Raw genomic sequence first — 7,685 nt, 5'->3', positions numbered from 1 at the left:
GAAGGAAGTGGCGGAAGGAGAGTGGCGAGGAAGGAAGGAAGGAAGGAAGGAAGGAAGGAAGGAAGGAAGGAAGGAAGGAAGGAAGGAAGGAAGGAAGGAAGGAAGGAAGGAAGGAAGGAGGAAGGAAGGAAGGAAGGAACAGGAAGGAAGGAAGGAAGGAAGGAAGGAAGGAAGGAAGGAAGGAAGGAAGATAAGTGCGGAAGGAAGGAAGGAAGGAAGGAAGGAAGGAAGGAAGGAAGGAAGGAAGGAAGGAAGGAAGGAAGGAAAGGAAGGAAGGAAGGAAGGAAGGAAGGAAGGAAGTGGCGGAAGGAAGGAAGGAAGTGGCGGAAGGAAGGAAGAATTGGCGGAAGGGAAGGAAGTGGCGGAAGGAAGGAGAAGTGGCGGAAGGAAGGAGGAAGTGGCGGAAGGAAGGAAGGAAGTGGCGGAAGGAAGGAAGTGGCGGAAGGAAGGAAGTGGGCGGAAGGAAGGAAGGAAGTGGCGGAAGGAAGGAAGTGGCGGAAGGAAGGAAGTGGCGGAAGGAAGGAAGTGCGGAAGGAGGCGAAGTGGCGGAAGTGGCGGAAGTGGCGGAAGTGGGCGGAAGGAAGAGGAGGAGAAGGAAGGAAGGAAGGAAGGAAGGAAGGAAGGAAGGAAGGAAGGAAGGAAGGAAGGAAGGAAGGAAGGAAGGAAAGGAAGAAGGAAAGGAAGGAAGGAGAAGGAAGGAAGGAAGGAAGGAAGGAAGGAGTGGCGGAAGGAAGGAAGGAAGGAAGGAAGGAAGTGGCGGAAGGAAGTGGCGGAAGGAGGAAGTGGCGGAAGGAAGGAAGGAGAGTGGCGAAGGAAGTGGCGGAAGAAGGAAGGAAGTGGCGGAAGGAAGGAAGAAGGAAGTGGCGGAAGGAAGGAAGTGGCGGGAGGAAGTGGCGGAAGGAAGGTAAGAGTGGCGGAAGGAAGTGGCGGAAGGAAGGAGGAAGTGGCGGAAAGGAAGTGGCGGAAGGAAGTGGCGGAAGGAAGGAAGGAGAGTGGCGGAAGGAAGTGGCGGAAGGAAGTGGCGGAAGGAAGGAAGGAAGTGGCGGAAGGAAGGAAGGAGAGTGGCGGAAGGAAGGAAGTGGCGGAAGGAAGGAAGGAAGGAAGGAAGGAAGGAAGGAAGGAAGGAAGGAAGGAAGGAAGGAAGGAAGGAAGGAAGGAAGGAAGGAAGGAAGGAAGGAAGGAAGGAAGGAAGGAAGGAAGGAAGGAAGGAAGGAAGGAAGGAAGGAAGGAAGGAAGGAAGGAAGGAAGAGAAGGAAGGAAGGAAGAAGGAAGGAGGCTATTTAAAAAGAAAACAAAGGTTTTCATCAGAAATGTTTTTCAAAACTGCTTTAAATTTTTTTCTTTGAAATTCAGCTTTTCAATTTAAATAGTTTCATGTTTTTAAGGTTTTTTTTTTTTAACCAAGCTTTTTCAACAATTTCTGCTCATTTTTCATCCCTGCCAGTAACAATAACCATTAACTACATCATCTGGGTTTGGCTGAAGCTTCAGATACTAGTTTTACATTCCTGTGCTTTCAGTGGCCTTGCTGAAATCACATCTATTGGGATGGGAAAGTCATGATCTGTGAGCTTAAATGTTCAATTTTGTCTTCAAGTCTGAACGAGATAGTATCAGGATTCACTTAGATCTTTTTTGATGCAGTGTGTTTCAAGGTATGGTGACATGCCTGAAGGACCCTGCATCACATATCCTCGCTCTTCAGTCATCTTAGTCTTCACAAATATCAGCAAAAAATAGTATGATCACCACATCCAATTTTTCTAATACATTTTTATTTTCTGATAAAACTACCCACCAATTTGCATAGTTTTTGCCATATGTCTGTATGGATTTCCTGCAGTAGTGAGCGTTATCAGACTTCAGCTACAAGAGCTGATGAAGAAATCAGTGAGGGAGACAATACTTTGGAGCAGGAAAAGTGTATCCCTTCTATATTCAGTAGTGTGGTGTGTAATTCTCCTTTCGTGCACACTGCCTCAGAAAACATGGTGCTATATTTTGTTTAGAATGTGAAAACATTAAATAATAATTAATTAGCAATTATATTAAGAAAATACTGACCTCCATCTCACTCTTTCAGGATCCATCCCTTGCTGTACAGGTGTTGATTTTGGCAAAAGAAGGTAAGAATGCTCTTTAAGTGTTTAAATACTGAAATGTGTTTCAGTAACAGAAAGCTGAGCTTGCAGTTAATTCCCTGACCTTAGCCAAGGATTCATAGATCAGCTAACCTTCCAACTACAATCATAGCTTACCCATGACAGGGAGAGGCTTGAGATATTTGCTGGAAAGGGAATGAGAAAAGAGATCATCTCATGAAATAGTCATCACCTATATTAAAAAAATTAAAAAATTAAAAAAGGCTATCCTATTAAAGAAAATGCACTAAGGATGGAAAAACAACTGAGGAATGGTATGAAAGATTTAGAGGAGTATTAAAAAGTAACTGACTGAGAAGAGAGGGGGGAGAGGGATAGAATCTATAATACTGTTTAGTTGTGGATCTCAGTGTACTTGACAAAAAATATGAAGGAAAAGGAAAACTGTAAGTTAGTACATAAATGCTGGCACAGTATGAAAATAGCACAAGCAAGGGAGTAGTAGAGACAGCCCACTGCTCTGCCAGTGAGCAGACAGAAGGCTTGCTTGCTAACAACAAAACCCATTGGCAGGCTTGCATCTATTTTAAGGCATGCTAGAGTGACAGAAGCTAGTTTGTTCAAAGGTGTTTGCCTCCTGCATCCTGCCTCCCACTTCATCATCAGCAGTATTCATCTGTCAGAGACAAACGGACCTTGGCTCAAACACAGCCTTGCATGCCTGCCATAATGTTCCCACAGGAACTGCTCCTCATCTAGGTGATCCACTAGACTGACCAGCATCTATGTACTCATATGACACTGCAGTCTAATGAATCATCCTCCTGGACGAGGACCATTGCCTGGGAAGTGGTACAAAAACAGTCATTTCATAAAGGGGCCTGGTCCATTTTGGCTGCTGGAGTTCATCAGTTTCATGAGCTGGAGCTATTGTGAAATACAGAAGGAGCCAGCACTGGACTCCCTGACAACCAAGTCTTGGAAACAGCTTGCAAATCTGCCCAAGCTATTGTAGTTTGAAGCCAGCTGCTCCAGAAGAGCTGCTGCATTGCTTCCAGTGATAAATTCACTCTGAAAGCAAAACAGCCCTGGTCATGAATCCGTGTACTATCCTAGGATAGCAAATCCTCCACCACGAAACTGACAAATCCACCACTCAGATAATCCAACTGATGTAAATGAGAATTGACCATAAACAAACGCACCAAGAGATATTATCTTTTTCCACTTGTGCATTAGCTGTAGCAAAACTTCCCTACTTAACTCAATCTCTTCTTTGTAGAAAACCCATAATGTAAAGGCAACAAAGATACTAGCAACATAATCTGCTGTACAAATAATTGCTGCATAAGCATATCTACACTCATTTTTCTGGTCTGTCTTCCCTGTTCATTCTAAGGATAACAATATGCAATCAAATTAAGATCAGTAGAAAACTCTAAACATTAAGGTCAGTGTCTGGGTAACACAGGCTGCAGCCAAGACTTAGCATCTGATGTAGACAAGGCACCTTCATACCAGCACTTCAGACCTAAAAGACTGGCAACAGAGTGGTTCTAGCACAGCTGTAATCAAAATATTTACTAAAAGGAAACACTTGACAAGTAACAGCTTTTTAGGGACATATTGCCCATAAATATACAACAAAGTAAAATCCATGCAAAGACTTAGACAAAGTCAGGCTGGAGAAAGAATAGAACTTGCTACAGTAATTTATCATGTACCGAACAAAACTGTTCAGCAAAAATAAAACTGTGCCTGTTGCTTTGTTTTCATATTATCCATATGATAATATGTCTTTCAGTCTTGAGCTGTCAGAGCTGCTGAGTAAATGTAATAATACTGCAGAATCTGTAAGTCACATTTAGAAGTCACTTCAGCAGGTCAGATTCTTATATCTATAACCTTTCAGTATTAAGGGGTCAGTCCTTTCTGATGCAATCTCAGTATGGACCAAAGAAAGACCCAATCTATAGCTCCTGACAAAGCTACAGCCTAGACATGACTGTTCTGAAATGTGCCTGGAGCATTAGTATGAGTTGAGTCTCAGGCAATGTTCATAATTCTGGGCTCTGAGTTCTTTTTTCTGTTTTGCTGTCCTACCTGTTCTGTGAAACCTTTTGTGCCGATTTAACTCTGTTGTCACACAGATGCTTCAGCAGGCTTGGCTTGTGGTTCATGTTGTATATTTTTGTTGAGATTGTACAGCTCTTCTGAAAACAAACCCTTCCTCTGCTGCTCTTTAGAGACTTCATTGGAGACTCTGTTGACTTAATACAGAAGTCCTCAAAATTGCAGCTCCCAAGCAATCTGGGAATCATCAACTCTCGAAGAACAACAAGACAATCTGTCCCCAGAATTTCATAAATGCCTTAAAAATAATTTCAACTCATTAAGACTGTTTGTCCAGAGGTAAGTCAACTTCCAGTAAATGTGCACAGACATTCAAATCATTACAGGAAGCATGTCTAAGAATTCATGAAGGATTGCACAGGCACTGTGAGGAAGAAATGTAGCACTTAAAATAGAGAATTGTACAAGACACTACAGACTTTGAGTAGACAACAAGGCTGTGACTGATTGAGGTCCTCCCAGGAGGTTGTTAACAAGGTTATAAAGATTCCTAAGATAAGAACATATAAGAACTTACATTAGAATTGACATAAGATCAGGCCTCTGTGTGAGTGATATACACATTTGTAAGTGGAAGCAGAGTTTACCCAACCACAGATTCCTTTTAGAGCTACTTACACTTGTACCTGATTTGAACTGAATCACCTAATTTAAGAAACATTTTCTGAACTAAATAATGGGCATGTCATCTATTGATCTCTCTCATTACATTTAATTGTGCAACAAATTAAAGATACAAGAGCTCACCAAGAGCCCACTGGTGTGAATGAACAGAAATTAGATGTGTGTTACATTTGATTGACCAGTAATTGTTGAGAACAGGAGGTTTTTTGGTAGGAGCCAGGCTTAGGAGACAGCCTCATTAGATGTGTCATTAAAGGGAGCCAATCATAGCTATCCCTCCACCCTGGCCAAGTCAGTGAAATAGCACATGCTCTTTTTGGGTGTGCAGATCTTCATCAAGGTGCAACAGGGCACTATCAAAACTCCTAGTTTTCTAGGGACAATTAAGCCTGGAAGAATGAGGGGAAATATAGGAAAATTCAGTTTGATCTTTGCTGGCCATGAGGTCAGCAGGAAACAGACCACTGGGCTACCAAATGAGGCACCCTGCCTTGGCAGCTCTAGTGGGTTAATCCTGTCTGGATTCCAGGCACACACCAAAACTTCTCTGTCACTCCCCTTTGCAAATGGACAGGGCAGAGAAAATAAAATAAAGGTTCCTGGGTCGAGATAAGGGCAGGGAGAGACCACTCACAAATACCATCATGGGCAAAACAGGCATTAACTGGAGATATTAACTGATTTTATTAGTAACAAATTCAGAGCAGGAAAATGAGAAGTAAAATAAATCTTAAAAACACCTTTCTCCTACCACTCCTCCTTGTCAGCTCTACCTCCTCTGCCCTGGCAGCACAAGGAAACGAGAAACAAGGATTACAGCCTGTTCATCACAGTTGCTTCTCCCACTGCTCAGGGAGAGTAGTTCTTCCCCTTTTCTGGTGTGGGAACCCTACCACAGGAGTTCTCCACAAACTTTTCCAATTCGTGTCCATCCCATGGGCAACAGTCCTCCACAAACTGCTCCATCATGGGTCACTCTTCCATGGGTGAAGTCCTTCAAGGAGAGGATTTTCTTGTGTGTGTTTCCCATGGATTTACAAGCCCTACCAGGAAACCTGCTCTTTTGGTAAGTCTGCAGGTCCCTGTTAGGAGCCTGCTCCAGCACAGGCTCCCCACGGTGCCACAGCCTCCTCTCAGGCACCCGCCTGCTCCAGCATGGGGCTCCTCCACCAGCTACAGGTGGATCTCTGAATCCCTGTGGATCTCCGTGGGCTGCAGGGGTGCAGGAACTTCACTGTAATTTACACCATGATCTGCAGGGGAGCCTCAGCTCCAGTGCTTGCAGCACCTCCGTCCCCTCTTTCTCCAGTGACTTTTGATATCTGCAGAGTTATTCCTCTCACATGTTCTCACTCTGCTCTTTTCTGGCCACAATTACATCAGTGCAATAACCTTTTTTTCTCATAATCTGTTTTCCCAGAGGCATTACCACCATTTCTAATTGGCCCAGCCTTGGCCAATGGCACATCCATCTTTGGAGCTGCCAGGGATTAGCTCTGCCAGATACAGAGGAAGCTTTTAGCAGCTTGTCACAGAAGCCACCCTTGTAGCACCCCCTACTACCAAAACCTGGCCACACAAATTCAATACAGTAGCCTATTTGTGTCTCTCTCAAGCAACTCTCTACCTTGTGAGAGCCAGAGCACACCGTGGATCCACACAGATTTATGGCTCTTTCCCCCTTGCTTTCCCCTGTGGTGCAATAAAGAAAACAAAGAAAGGTTCCTATTCTGAGCTGGCTAGGAAGTGGTGCAGACCCTGTTGTCACACTCCTCCTGCAGACTTGCTGCTTTACAAAACCACAGCAGAAGGTGGTGTTTTTAAGAAGAAACAAATGGTGCCATCTATTGTCCAAATTAAAGGGACATCCACTTCCTTGCACTTGCAGCATTGAACCCTGAAGTTCTTCTGCCTTCAACTACACTCTACTATGGAGAGATGAACATAAATACCTGCTTTTTGCTTTATTCCTGCATGCCACATGGAGCCTCAGAGATAGATGGGATTCTATTTTATGGAGTGGAGCTATGTGCAAGAATATGTTACTAGAACACAGAGTAACCCTCTAGCATGACTGCCTCATCCCAGCAGTCCCACTGTTGAACCATTCATATACAATATGCAGTTCAAAGGGCTCCCCATGCCTACTACTAGGCTACAGAAAGAAATTTTCCTGGGTGTAGCCATACTAGTTACAGATAGAAAAGACAGAGAAGAGAAGCTGTCTCTGTCTACTAATCCAGTGGTTTTTGTTTTTAATTCATGACCTACTGTTAATAAACTAAATGGTTCACCAATAAACTACACTATATTTACTTCTTCTTATTTCCTCTTTTTTTCTTTTTCTCCTTTTTTTTATTCTCTGCAGCCCACATGATTTGTAGGCATTCCTTAACCATCTCATGCTTGGAAATAATTGTCGCAAACCAACACAAAAAGAAAATAATAAATAAATAAAATAGGACTGACCTTTCCTGAGCCCCTGATATTAAGGGAATGAGGTTAAATTGGATTAAATGTAGGAAAAGAAGCACCAAAGAATTAAACAATAAAAGCAAGAAACAAAAGATCAGTAAGAACTCATGAAGGTGCCATGAGTCAGACCAGTGAGTGAGGAAAATCTGTGACATCAGACAACAGATTTGGCCTGCAGTGCCAGGTGCCTCCTCCTGTCTTTACAGAGAAGAAGGAGTAATCTGACCTCATATAACCATTCTGACACATCAGATGACACTGGGGTAAAGGCTCAGAGAGACTTTGGGATTCTGACTCATGACCAAGGATTGCCGGCCATGATAATTAAATGCCCTTGCATTGCCCACTGCC

General features: G+C 43.4%; 1 long non-coding RNA gene across 1 annotated transcript; it reads left to right on the top strand.

Moving 5' to 3' along the window:
- The first annotated feature begins 2,080 nt into the window (after positions 1–2,080).
- On the top strand, positions 2,081–7,152 carry LOC141727203 (uncharacterized). Its single transcript, XR_012578249.1, has 3 exons — positions 2,081–2,126; positions 4,349–4,514; positions 5,627–7,152. It is a non-coding gene; the product is annotated as an uncharacterized LOC141727203 (long non-coding RNA).
- Positions 7,153–7,685: the final 533 nt, after the last annotated feature.

This window comes from Zonotrichia albicollis, chromosome Z (genome assembly GCF_047830755.1).
Source record: "Zonotrichia albicollis isolate bZonAlb1 chromosome Z, bZonAlb1.hap1, whole genome shotgun sequence".
In the NCBI taxonomy this organism is placed as follows: Eukaryota; Metazoa; Chordata; class Aves; order Passeriformes; family Passerellidae; genus Zonotrichia; species Zonotrichia albicollis.
Note: the sequence above shows the minus strand (reverse complement) of the source record. Positions and strands in the feature narration are given on the sequence as shown.